The sequence below is a fragment of the Sphaeramia orbicularis genome, chromosome 5 (genome assembly GCF_902148855.1).
Source record: "Sphaeramia orbicularis chromosome 5, fSphaOr1.1, whole genome shotgun sequence".
NCBI classification, from domain to species: Eukaryota; Metazoa; Chordata; class Actinopteri; order Kurtiformes; family Apogonidae; genus Sphaeramia; species Sphaeramia orbicularis.
In genome coordinates, this window is record NC_043961.1 from 12,773,207 (window position 1) to 12,787,100 (window position 13,894).

Here is a 13,894-nt window from a genome sequence, read left to right on the forward strand (position 1 = left end):
GTCATACTTTAGCTCATATTGGGCTGAATGTGGAACCTGAACTAAAACAAGTTCTAAGGCGTTTCCTAAGGTTACAAAATGACCGTTTTAACCCTCAGCTGTTGTGTTACTGCGTGCTGATGTGCAGTAGAAGTCGTACTTACTCTGATCTCAGGCTCTGCAGGATGTCACCACTGGAATCTCCTGACTGGACGGACGAGCAGCAAACACAAGCAGAGCAGGCAGGGAAATAAAGAGAAACAGTGGAAATTATTTAAAACACAATGGTGACTAACAAAAAGTAAATATACACACTTTTCCACAATGACCTCATTAAACGGTAACACCACAGTCGCTTCATGCTACTTGCTGGTTGTCGTGTGTGTTTGTGTGTACACTTCAAGAGGACACAAAACAGGTCACTTTCAGATTGTTATTCATTAAAGCAGAATTAAACAGTTTTCCCAGTGTCCCCACTTTAAATATGTGTGGATACATATTTAGCATCTCAAATGAGAACTCCCATGATTAAACAAATAATGAAACATTCCAAAAACTGTAACCGAATCCAAATTAATTTGAGCACTGCTCTAATTGCATTTAAACAGTGCTCCTCCCTAACCTTAGTTCAAGCACTTTTTAATTACTGGCTTCTGAAGACTGAATCCCACTGGTGGTGTTGCGAAAATAAAAATAGTGAAGGTTTACAGCACACAGAAAATGCTTCTCTTTTTTTAATTTTATCTAAAGTCTGTGTCAAGTAATAAATACACCACATAAAATATGTTAACAACCACCCAGCTGATTGTAAATGATTAAAAAAAAATGCCAAGAGTAGAAAATTACTGTTCAATATCATGGAAAAATAAGCAGTGGTCTTGAATACACGCATGGATTAAAAGTACAGTCTTTCAAATACAGCTGAGGCAGTTTTTTTCCTATTTCTTCAAGTTGTTTTTCTATTTATTCAAGTTTGAAATACATAATACTGACTAGCATAGCATAACCTCTATCAAGAACCACTAATACAGTTCAGTGTTTATAAAAGACAACCTGCAGGTTTGATGAAGCCAAATTTATGACTTCTTAGGATATTTTTTAAGACGTCTTTGGTCAAATTTGAGACCTTCCATTCACATGAATAATTCATAGTTATTGTGTTCAGTCTTTACCATGTTTCAGTCCATTAACGTTACATTTCCATTTGCATCCCCTCTGGTTCATTTACTGTGTCCGTGGGATTTTTAAGAGCTCTGAGTGTCAGATTTAGGGATTTTAGGGAATTTTATGACTTTTTAAGGATCTGTGGGCGCTCTATGTAAGGTTATAGAATTGGGGGGGGCGGGGGGGGTGTCAAGGATTAACTAAGGCTGGCCGATATGGAAAAAAATCATATCACAATATTTAATTTTTTCATATCAGACAATATCGATATGTATCACGATATAAATCAAATCACTATTTTTGTCAAACTCGAATTTTCCATTACTCAATATGCTGGAAAAGTGGACAGGACCAGTAAAATCAGAGGATAACAAGTGGTTCCAGGCACAACAAAAATCATATCACGATATTATTTTCGATAGATATGTATCATGATATAAATCAAATCACTATTTTTGTCAAAGCTTAAATTTTCCATTGCTTATAAGTAAGTTGTGAAGACATCAGAAGGTTATTTTTGATTTAAATATGATTCATTTTCTGTCAGAGGTTGAACATGACAGATGTGCTGAAGAACATTATACAGTTGTTTCAGATCAATAAAACAGGTCCATATATTTAAAACTAAACTAAAAGTCTGACCAGCAGGCAAAAGCTTTCAAGTTTTAAAAGAGAACACAAATAAAACAGACTTCTAATAAATAAAACTTTCATTCCAGTGCCATTCAAAGTGATATTTCTACATCTCCGTTTTCAATAATAAAATCATATACACCAGACTCTTTTCAGAAAAGTTTTCATCCACCTGAACCTGCATTAATACATCGTAAAGCAACATCATGGGGTTAGAGATAGGATAAACAAAAGTCGCACACATGACGTTGATGCATTTTTTTTGTCACATACTGTAATGTTCAGGACCTAAAACAGACACAAGCACATAAATTGAGTTTTCAAAAACCATCAGTTTGGACGGAGTTTTCAGAAATGATAATTTTCAGTAAGTTTTCAAATTAATGAAAGACAAAAAAACGCATGAGAAAATATTGCTTTTTCCAGATATCCAGCTACATGTATACATGGAATAATGCTGCCTTCACATGCTATCGGAAAGATGATCCACTTGTTCCACTTGTGAATTTGAAATGAAGAGTGTGTTGTGTTCAAGTGCTTTTGTTGTCATGACAAAATGAAAAATGGTTGATGCACAGTTTTGGTGGCCTGCTACTTGGGTGAAACAGTTTTGGATGTGTTACTTCATCTGCTACAGCAGCTTCTTTCGCAAATTGTATACACTATAAATGCCCAAACTCGTCAGCTAACAGCAGTAGAACAAAAATAAAAGCATTGTTTATCATTCGCAATGAATCCCTCATCCATGTTGAAAAGGTCAAAGGTTAGTTCATCTCAACAGCTTGCATATTAATTTTTTTCCCAGTTCTGTGGTGGAAAATACAATGTTAAGGGGCATTCCAGTGCAATTTTCGAGTTTGTAACTAGTATTTACCATAATTCCCATAGCACGTGAAGGCAGCATAAGTCTACAACTCAGTACATGATATTTCACAGGCTTTTCCCATTTTCAGCAGCATTTTTCTAAGGCTTTGGAATCAAACCCCTGTGTTTACTGATATGGATTATAATATAAATGTGTGACTTCAGAGAAACCCTAAAAAAACACCTCGTTCATGGTGTTAAACTGCGCTTCTCAAATCAACACTTTTCAGCAGTCAACCATGTGAGACAGACGGGCTCTGTCATCCAGCCCCCTGCCCCGCTGCCCCTTCGCCTCAACTCCTTCCCTCCGTTTGCAAACACAGAGGGAAGAGACAGCAAAATGTGTTTCCTGAAAGAGAGGAGAGGTGGAAAAAGCCCATCCTGCCCCTAGAATCACCGCCGCTCCATCAGAGCCGTCGCCACTGGCCTTTCTGCAGAGGCAGCAAAAGTTCCCCGAGAGGGGAGCGTTTGCCAACTCAAACAGGGCTGGTTGTGCTCTCTGTGGGCCGCCTGCCGCCCATGTGGGCCGGCGCTGGGCTTCCTGAGGGCTCGCTGCAGCTGGAGCTCTTTGAATAAAGGTAACAGCAATGTCACAGCTACTGTAAACTTGCTAGGCTGCTCCTGTCAGCAGGACGTTCCCAATCAAAGCAGAAACAACCCCACCTAAAACACAACGCATTGTTTTTTTTCCACCACCCCGAGTCCAAACTTCCCACGAATCACAAAGAGAGCACACAGGCGAGAGGGCAACCACTGTTCCCTGATCATGCCAAACAAAATGCCAGGAGGCCAGGAGTGACATTCAGCGCTAGGGTTTAAAATACGAGCAATTTGAGAGTGATTAGAGCCTTATTTTATTGTTGAGTGCTTGACACAGGAGAGGAAACCAGAACAATCAAGCTGACTGCCTTTTTTCTGCTGAATTTAGAAACACTAATTAGTTTTGCTCTCATAAAGCCAACCTGAAAACGACCAATTAGAAAGTGAAAATGAGACGTGCAGAGGAAACAAGAGCTTGTCATTTCCACTGTTTAAGTCCCATATGCGCAGCTTTACTGTGATGACTTTCACACACACACACACACCCAGAATGATTGGCATGTCGCCGGCTAAACTCGATGCCATGTACAGTACACACTCTGACCAGTTAATGGCATTTCACATCAAATAGCCTTTTCCTGACCAGATCTGTATAGCCACATCAAACCCAGGCTGAGCAGCTTGGCCATGCAGATGTCTGAAGCACCAGTCTGAGGAGAGGAAACAGCCCACCAGGCCAGCCACAGCACCAGCTGCTTTCAGCCATAAACCTACCAGGCCCAAACTGTTACCCCTCACAGGTGCCTTTTATATGAATTTCCTCTTTCAAGCACTGGATAATTCCTCTGCATAGATGATTGTTTGAAACTAACACCAGGGGACGCTAACTTTAAGTAACATACACTTCATATTTAACTCTACCTTAAATTCTATTTGCCATTTGGGGTCGAATCATGTTTGGCTGCTCATTAAAAATGTATGAAAAACTTGTGGAAATTATCTGCAGGAATTTCACTGCTATTCCCAAAGCAAACAGTGGCAAGTGTTTCATCACTGTCGGCCTGAAGACGGATGGGCTGTCAGTGCCTTCCCCTGTCTAGGATCCAGCTCCTGGGCTGGGAAGTGGCTAAAAAAGGCCAAGCCTATGCTTTCCAGGCCTGCGCCTTTTACTGGGAGTAATTCTCAGATGCCAGGTCGCTGCCAACGTCCTTGCAGCCAATGGCAGAGAGGCCAGTAAGTTCACATTAACTGCAGAGTGTAACTGCACTGAACATCTGCTCATGAATGAGAGCGCTGCCCACTAACTCAGCGAGTTGAGGCCCACTGATGAAAAATTCAACGTTCTCCTCGCTGGCACGCTTGTTTTGCACTATTCTCCTGAGCCCCCAGAATTATATTAAGAGAATTTCAGCACGGCCTGGTGTATCTGAGCGAACAGCTGGCGCTGAAAAGGGATCTGCCACTCGGTGAGAGCTCAGGGACTTCACACGGGATCTGCCTTCTCCTACACCATTTGTCCTTGAAGAAAAAATATCAGTGTTAAGCACCCAGGTAATAATAAGAAAGCAGAGGCTACATTTAGCTGATTACACCACCCATGTGTGCGAAAGCGGTCAGAGCATAACCAATGAAGACATGAATCGATATAGAGTGGAAAGAAAAGACAGAGGGGCAATTGTGACAATAAGTAGCTTCCTCTGGAGACCCATTCACTGCACCTCGCCTTTGTTTGGCTTGTTTAGCTCATTAGATTGTTAACTAGGAAGAATTTGCTCCCAACCCCACAATATGGGATGTGTCTAATCAGAAACAGAAGCCCTGTTCAGGGGCAACTACATGAAAGACTTTGAAAAGTAGGAGGGAAATCACTCAATGATGTCCTTCATTTACTGTAATTATGCGCCTCATAGATTTATCACAATGAACATCAACAGCAAATACAACTGACTGACAATAAAGGTCTATCAGAAAAGTCTAAATCCATTGTATACATTCACATGAACTGACAGTGTTTCCTCTAAAGGTGATGAAATAGTTTCTGTTAAAAATCTGAAGTTTAAGGAAGTGATGACTCCTCTCAAACACTAAGAATAACAGATTACCAAACTCGGTAATTTCACTTCTGTCTTTCTGTGAAATACAGTTAACAGATTCCTTTATGTCAGCACACAACACAACATAAAGCCCAGTGACAATATGAAACTTGTACCTCCCTGTTGGTTAAAACTGAATCTCTGTTTCAGAGCCGTCACCAAAAGACTAGTTTCGCTCAAAAAAATATTTTCGTCTGATTTTTTTCTCTCACATCTGCAGCCGTGTGTGGAAGCGAGCAGGAAGGAGATTAGCTTTATTGCCCTGTACACAATGCGACACCTAATGTGGAATTGGTATCACCCTAAAAGGATCAGTGAATATAATATTGCCATTGAAATCCAAGAGGATGTCTGGAGAGAAGCTCATTTAGCTGGTGACAAATGACAGCACTTTGTCTTCCTGACAAGATCCCTCCTTCATCAAATGTCCAACTTCACATGGAAATAGGAAATCACACATTATCACACTGACAAACAATTACAACCATGTCATTAGCGGCAACCCTGGGCCTGAAACCATTAAGAAAACACAATGCCGCGCACCACGCTAGCCATCAGAAAAACACAGGATGTAGATGAAAAGACACCAGATAAATCAATCACAACACAAACAATCTGATGCTTTGAATTTGGAACGGATTTTACACATTTGGACCGAGCGCCAAATTCATTCGCAACTAAATAAATCACAAAAATAATCTGAAACAATCACAAGTTCCTCGTGTCTGGATAAAGATTTATGTCCACACTGATGACAGAACGGTGCTCGGCTTATATTAAAAGTCAACATTTTAAAGCGGTTTCTCTTTAAGTGACTTAATCAGATTCTCAGCATTAGTATCTTTTTTAATACATCTCCCAGTGTCAGTCGGCAAATGAAAAAGCTAGCCTCGGTAAATATGACTGCTTACTTTTAACACAAACATTGTTGACACCTAATGTAATTTCAGCGGGACATCCAACTGAAAGCGCACCGGGGTAATATAATGCTCTTAATGAGAATTCCTTCCAGCTTGAGACCTTGGCGAGATAGCCATAATGCATGGCTTCTCTTTTTAATAAAATAATTGTTACAGTTATTAAAGATGAATCTCATCACAGACGAGATGACAAAATAATTCATTACCAAAACCAAGGCTTTAAATAGCTGCAAATTATGAATCCCACCCCCACCCCCCCACCGCCCCTTCAAAATGCACTTTCAGATAAATGGGCTCCGTGTTTCATATAAATATTAGATATATGCTGCCCTTGAAACCAAAGAAACATTGCAATTGTTCATTAGGAAGCAGTCACTCAATGCAACAGACAGTATATATTAAATCAAAAATAAGAAACTATTCTCTGAAACCACAATTAATTTCATCCTGTTTGACTGCATTACATCCCTGTTGGTGCACCGAAATACTTATTTTCCAATTAAAATCATAATATGAGGCATTTCCAGATTAAAAATTCTACAAATTACATGGATTGTGGTATGTATTTTGTTGACTTTTACAAACTTTTTAATGTAAATGTTTAATTCCGTCGTCTGTCAATGGCATCATCTGTACTTTACTTATGTTAAGCATTAAATATCAATGTGAACAGTAACACAAATGTTAGCATTTAATGTTACTTGTGGATGTTTCATTAGGTTGAAATGATACATGAACGCACTGGAACTAAAACTTTAATACACTACCTTGTCCATAAACATGATCTCTACTTAAGTAATGGTGATAAAGACAATATGATCTATTACTACGTATTTCATTATCGTTTTGATTGAGAGACCCCTAGTAGCAGACAGTGCATCTGCGTTTTATCTTAATTTTATTTTACACAACATTAAAGCAGTGGTTGCCAAACTTTTTTCATTTAAACCTGAAAAAAATCTATTTTATGCCTCCGCAGGACCCAAATTTAGAAAAATCTGACATGAATTGGCTAATTTTTAGTGTCAAATCCATGTTGAATTAATGCATTAAGTGAATTTGATGGAATATTGGAACTTCTATCACTTCAAACACTGGCTTAATGTTGACGACAAACACAAATGTCTGACTTTTCTGCTGCCAAAACACTGTTTATACTGAAATTTTCATCTTGTTTTATCTCGTTTCAGTCCTGTTTTGTCTTTTACATAATTTTCTTCTTACATCTTTCATGTCATTTCACATCTTTTATATTGTTTTCATCCTGTTCCATGTTTCATTCCAATTTTTAACAGGTTTAATATCATTATTGACATTGTGAACATAATTTTCGTGTTATTTACGTCTTGTTTATTTGTTATTTGTGTTTCACTGCACCTTTGTCATTTTCATCTGCAGAATTTTTGTATCGTTTTCTATTTTACATAATTTTTAAAAAAATCTTCTGTGATTTACATCTTTTTGTATCTTTCATGGTTTTTGCTTCGTCTTTTGTCACGCTCATTCCATCTTTTATTCCATTTTTTGCCTTCTTCTTGCGTCTTTTACATCATCTTCATCTCATTGTGACTAACATGTTTTTTTATTTATGGAAACAACTACATTTAGAGAGTATTTATAACCACACATTTTTGTCACTTTGGGATTTTTTAAGTCATTTATAAATAGCAACAGTTTGGAGTAAAAAAAAATGCATAAAACCTTATCTAAATTGAACTTATTTCAACTTTATTATAGACTTAGACAAACTTTGCTGTCATTGAAGTGTGCACAAAGTGTATACAGAATGAAATTTTGTTGCATTTAGGCTCAGGACAAGAATCTAATGTAAAGTGCTAAGTTATATAGATAAATAATGACAAAATACTACTATACAGTTATTAAAAATAAACATATATATAAACTACATAGTGGTTGAAGGGAAAAACCAAGTCAAAGTAATGAACAACCAATAAAAACTTATCAAATCATCAAGTGGAAGCAACTTCTACATTTATCCCTTACATTAAATTTGGCTTTTTTTTCTAATATTTTATTCCATATTATGTTGTTATATAAGTTAAAATTACCTCAAATTGCACATGACAAGTTATTAATGCTTAAAACCCCCTACCACACACAACACTGACCCAAACTAATCATCCTATTAAATGTTTCAGCCATACACATGCTTATGTTTTGCACTGAAAATATTCTTGCTCATCTTTTTTTGGATCTTCACTCAATGTTCATGTGAAGCGGTTTAACACATGTGTACAAACTTCAACCGTCCTCCCCCATTCCTTCCCGTTCACATCTCTCATCTGACTTTATTTATGTATTCAAAAGAGATCATTTACAGTGATGGCATGGAAACTTCCCAGCATGCCTTTTAACCTGTCGTTTTTCACTCTCTCCGCAGCAGGATGTCCAGAGGAAATGCTTTATTAAGATCCTGCCGACATGAAGAGCTGCTGTGACTTACTGGTGCATTACTGTCTAAAAGGCAAAGTTATTTAGACCAATAAAAGGCTAATATATTGTTGGAGTGGAATTACACAGAAGTTATCTCTGCCTTAATAACATCACCGCAACCCCTGATGTTGTTTAGATCAATAAAGCCCATTAAAGTACAGACCTCAAGCTCAGATAAGGCTGCACTGCCACAGCAAAAATACTGCTCACTGGCATGTAACAGAGCAGAGGTCTTTCACTGGCAAACAAAAACTGGCCGAAATGAGAGGAACGCTTAAAACTTTACAACAAGCCGCTTTAAATCTAACAGAGTTCATTGTCTGCCTTATAGACCTACCTCTAACCCACAGACAGAGCAGATAAACAAGTGGAAAGATGCTAATGGCTGTCAGATACAGGTCAAAGAGACGCAAAAGAGTGGGAGCGAAGGGAAGAGTGTCGATGTCCTGGCAAAGGTGAACGCTTATTTCAACACTTTAACCCTTAAATGACAAAAAAATGTATTTTGTCATGTGAAAAATTATCATTTGTGTTATATTCTGGTCCACAAAATAATGATTTCATGTTTGAGATGTTTTCTATTTTGAATTTTTCAACAATCCTTTTTTGAAATTTTTTAAAAAATATTTGGAAAATTTGAAAAGCACATTTTGTATATAGTATATAACAGCAATAAAACAATGTCAACATCCATTTTGAGTGAGTGAGTGAGTGAGTAGCTGGATTTCCATTACCCTCAGAAATGTGCAAAATGTAAACTGCACAATAGAAAACTAGCAATGGAACCACAGAAATGTCGCAAAAACTGTCAAAGATCGCAAAAAAAGTTTTTTTACGCTCTCATGAGGCAGTTTTTGAGGTGTTTCGATATAAAAGTATTGCGCAAAAGTGTAATGGAAACACATTTTATGCATTTTCACTAGTCACGGGCATGACAAGTCCGGTGCCACAAGAGGTTCAATAACAAAACAGTTCAGTAACTGTTGTCTGGGTCATTCAGAAATTCTGGATCCACAACTCGTTGGTGAATTATGTACAATTCTCTACCAGAAATTCATTATGCGTGGCTGCTGCCATAAATAAGGACTTTGCCTTGGAACAATCAGGCGCACCTGCAGAGTGAAATTTTGAGGTATGTACTGACCCCACCACCACCACCACCACCACCCCCCACCCCGCGAGAACAAAAACATATTGCAAGATGGGTAAATGGGACTCTACTAAAATCACACATCAGAAGCCAAACACTCTTCAATGGAAACACCTACAAGTAGCAATTATACTTTGTCGAAATTGTAGAAATATCGCTTTTATTTTGAGGAAAACTGTATTTTGGAAACCCCGCTAGAAAGTGAGTGAGTGAGTGAGTGAGTGAGTGAGTGAGTGAGTGAGTGAGTGAGTGAGCGAGCGAGTCCTTTGGTTTACTGTGCTTCAATGTAGGTTCAGATGAAATTCCATTGAAAATGAAAGTGGGTCATTTTGACCCACATATGGGAGCTTGGGGTATTAATACAAAAACTACAATTTCCTAAAATCCATAAAAGGTATGTTAAAAATTTTAATGGCGTGACATCAATTACATGCTTTTTAAGGAATACCTGCATTATGAAATAAAAACAACTTTTCACTGCAAAGCTATTGCAAGAAAACCACCTCACCGGGTCATTTCTGACCCACTTATGCATCTAAAGGTTAAGCGGAAATCCTGATGAAACTGTTGTGTAACACTCCTCTGGACCTGCTTCAGTCCTGCATTGTTTTATCTGAGGCCATAAACGCGGACTAGGAACTTAAAAACACACATATATTATCAGTGTCACTGTATATCCTTCCCATAACGCTGTGCTAATTCTTAACAGTGTCCACCAGGTGATGCACTAAATCATCCGTGCAGTAAATGTCCATCAGCCATGTGCGATGACCACACTCTGGCCACTCCCTTAAGGATCCACCCAGCGTATGATGACAACACACAAAGCATTAAAAGCCCCAGTATGTGTCTGTGTGTGTGCACTGGCTTTTAGTGCAGACGGCGTTCACGTGCACTTGTAAATTGCTGCACACAGAGACACCACAGTTCTCCACAGGAAACCACAGGAAACAGAGTTTTGACGCTATCTCTATAAGCACGCCAAATGACAAACAAGATTGTTTTTTTTTTTTTTTTTTTTTTTTAAGTACAGCATGTCCCCTACGGCTCAGACTCTGTCAATAGGAAGTTTACAGACACCGAGTTCGTCAGGTGGGGGAACTACACTCAAAACAGAAGCAACATCTGCAAAAAAAAAAAAAAAAACCTGCAACAGACCTTAATTTAAAAGGGTTTCTGGTGCTTTTTTTGTACTCCATCACCTCATTAAGAGTATTTCATCTGGACATGTACTATAACTTTAACACTGGAGACACACTCACAAATATTTCACAGGCCCGTACGATGGTTTTGATTCATTTCTGTACAAAATTATCAACTCTGACAATGTAATATTATCCAACAATAAATACGTCATAGGCAAAAAAGAAAAGGAATGAAAAGCACAAGAGAGAGAAAGAGAGCGAGCAGTTCTTCAACCAGCTCCAAGTGAAAGCATAAATAAAATGTGGCACATCTTTTACCTTCTTCAATTATCTGCCTTTTGACATGCAAGCTGAGCACAGTGTAATTAACATCTCAGGAGATAATGGGGTCGCTACTCACTGATCAATCTCACACATATATTATCTGCCTTTTTACCAATCCAACCTCCTGTTACTCTACAACGAGAATATTCTACAACAGATTTTTTTTTTTTTTTTTTGATTACTCATTCCGAGTGGGGGTATTTAATAAAATTTGGGCAATAAGCCTAATGAGCTCATCTTCCACAACATTGATTATACTAAAACACTGCTTACACTCAAGAAAAAGTATTTTGTAACACGGTAAACACAAATCCTGTCTCGATATGTCTAAGATGTAACCACGATGTTGTTATCATTTACTGACAGGACGAAAGTGATAAAAATTTTGAGACGAATGCTGAGAAATTTGCCCGAATTTATCTCACAACAGTCAAAAAATGTACATCACTTCATACTGTTTTACTGCTTATATCATTGTGTCACAAATTAAACTCCTTATGGTATTATTTTTGTGATTTTAAGTGTCTTTAGAGGCAGGGAATATGCACGTAAACATAACAGAGACTGAATGTGACAGAACAGGGTAAATGTGAATTGAATTGTAAAGTAAAAGAAGGAAGTAATCGGGTTTGATGAAGTGCAATGTGGTTATTTTGGGCTGTTTCTTAATAGTATTTACAGAACTGTCACAGTATTATGATACTGTGCTGTATCTGTTACTGTGATATATAATTACATGTACCGTGAGAGAGGATTTTGGCCATATTATCCACATTATCAGACGCAATTTAAGTCCAAGCCAATGCAACTTTATTTGTAAAGCACTTTAAAACAACCGCAGTGGACCAAAGTGCTGTACAGACGAATAATTACAACCAAAATAAAAGAATGAAATACAGAACAGGCTAAAACAGGGGTGTCAAACACGTGGCCCGCCAAAGGGTCCAGTTTAGCCCCTGGGATGTTTTGCCAAATGCAAAAATTCCACAATCTTGAATTGAATTAAGCAAAAAAAAATTTAGCTTGAATTAAGGAAAAAATCTTGAATTAAGACCAAAAAAAAAATCTTCAATTAAGCCAAAAAAATATCTTCAATTAAGCAAAAACAAAATCTTGAATTATGTAAAAAAAAAAAAAAAACTTCAAATTAAGCCAAAAAAAATCTCAAATTTAGCAAAAAAATCTTGAATTAAGCCAAAAAAAAATCTTCAATTAAGTACAAAAAAATCTTGAATCATGCCAAAAAAAAAATCTTCAATTAAGCAAAAAAAAAATTCTTCAACTAAGTAAAAAAAATCTTGAATTAAGCCAAAAAAATCTAGAATTAACAACTTTTTTTTTTTTTTTGGGTTTTTTTTAGTGCAAAAAATAACATTAAATTATGAAAATATTTACATTTACAAACTAGCCTGTAACACTAAAATATGAATAACCTGAACAAATATGAAGAACCAGAAATGTGTAAAGAAAATGAGGCACAATTTTAACAATTTCTCTGCCTGTTCCTAAGTGTTTAGTGTCTTTGTAGATCTGATTCATAATGCACATGGAGAAATGATAAGTTGAGGAATAATATTGTTAAAATTGCACTAAATTTTCTGACGTTTTTTAATTTAAATTTCAGTTTTTTTCAGGTTTTGTTTTTTTTTTTTTTGGACAGTTTATAAAAGTAAGTATTTTCATAATTTAATGGGGGTTTTTTTACACTAAAACAAAGACAAAAATTTGGAGTTGTCATTATTTATAAGTTATTATGTTATTATTTTTTCTGGTCCGGCCCAATGGAGATCAAATTTAGCTGAATATGTCCCCTGAACTAAAATGAGTTTGACACCCCTGGGTTAAAAGATATACAACTAATTGTATACTAATAAACTGTTTTATTGTTTGTATGATGTGCAGCTCTTTGGAAATGTTCTTGTTTAAACGTGCTATATCAATAAAGTGGATTGGATTGGAACTGTACAAAAAAGAAAACAGTGCTACTTGGTACTAGGTAAAATTAATAGAATTAGGTGTAGAACCACTAAAAATATATCAATATAAACTGTAATCAATTCAGAGTTATTCAAAACCTGGCATAAACAAACATAAATAAATTCTGACACTCCAATATTCCAATAGAATATCTTTAACTTTACGCTGTGGCTCCTTTTAGACATTTATTTCCATTATTTTATAGACACATAAGGTTGTGAACTTAGACCTGCCTACCTGAATCAACCCCAGATTATAACTTCACCCCCACATGCTTGTACTGTAGGCACTAGGCATGATGGGTAATCCCTTCATCCACCTCTGGAACAGGATCAGTCTGGACTCATCAGACCACATGACCTTTTTCCATTGGCACACAGTCCAATCTTTATTTTCTCTTTAAACTGATGGTTGTTTAAGAAATGAGAAGCTCCTCAATCCATCAGTTAAAGGGTGAAAGAAATGAAACATTAACCCATAAAGACCCAGTGCTACATTTGTGGCAGTTTCCAAATGAATTTTTCCTCTCTATTTAACCCTTCTTAAGTGCTTTATCATCATTTATTATAATATGATCATTTGTATTTTGAATTTCTTCAATAAAAATCTGGTAATTTCCCATATTTAATTTACTGATCATTTAGATGTTCA

At 36.9% G+C, this 13,894-nt stretch overlaps 1 long non-coding RNA gene across 3 annotated transcripts in view; it reads right to left on the reverse strand.

Annotated features, from left to right (window-relative positions):
• The window catches only part of LOC115420227 (uncharacterized), a 203,926-nt gene that overhangs the window by 68,426 nt on the left and 121,606 nt on the right, over positions 1–13,894 (reverse strand). Inside the window, exon 2 of one of the 3 annotated variants that reach the window (XR_003935520.1) lies at positions 144–187. The exons of the other annotated variants lie outside the window; for them this stretch is intronic. This is a non-coding gene — a long non-coding RNA (uncharacterized LOC115420227). The remainder of the gene's footprint in view (positions 1–143; positions 188–13,894) is intronic. 3 annotated transcript variants of the gene reach the window in all.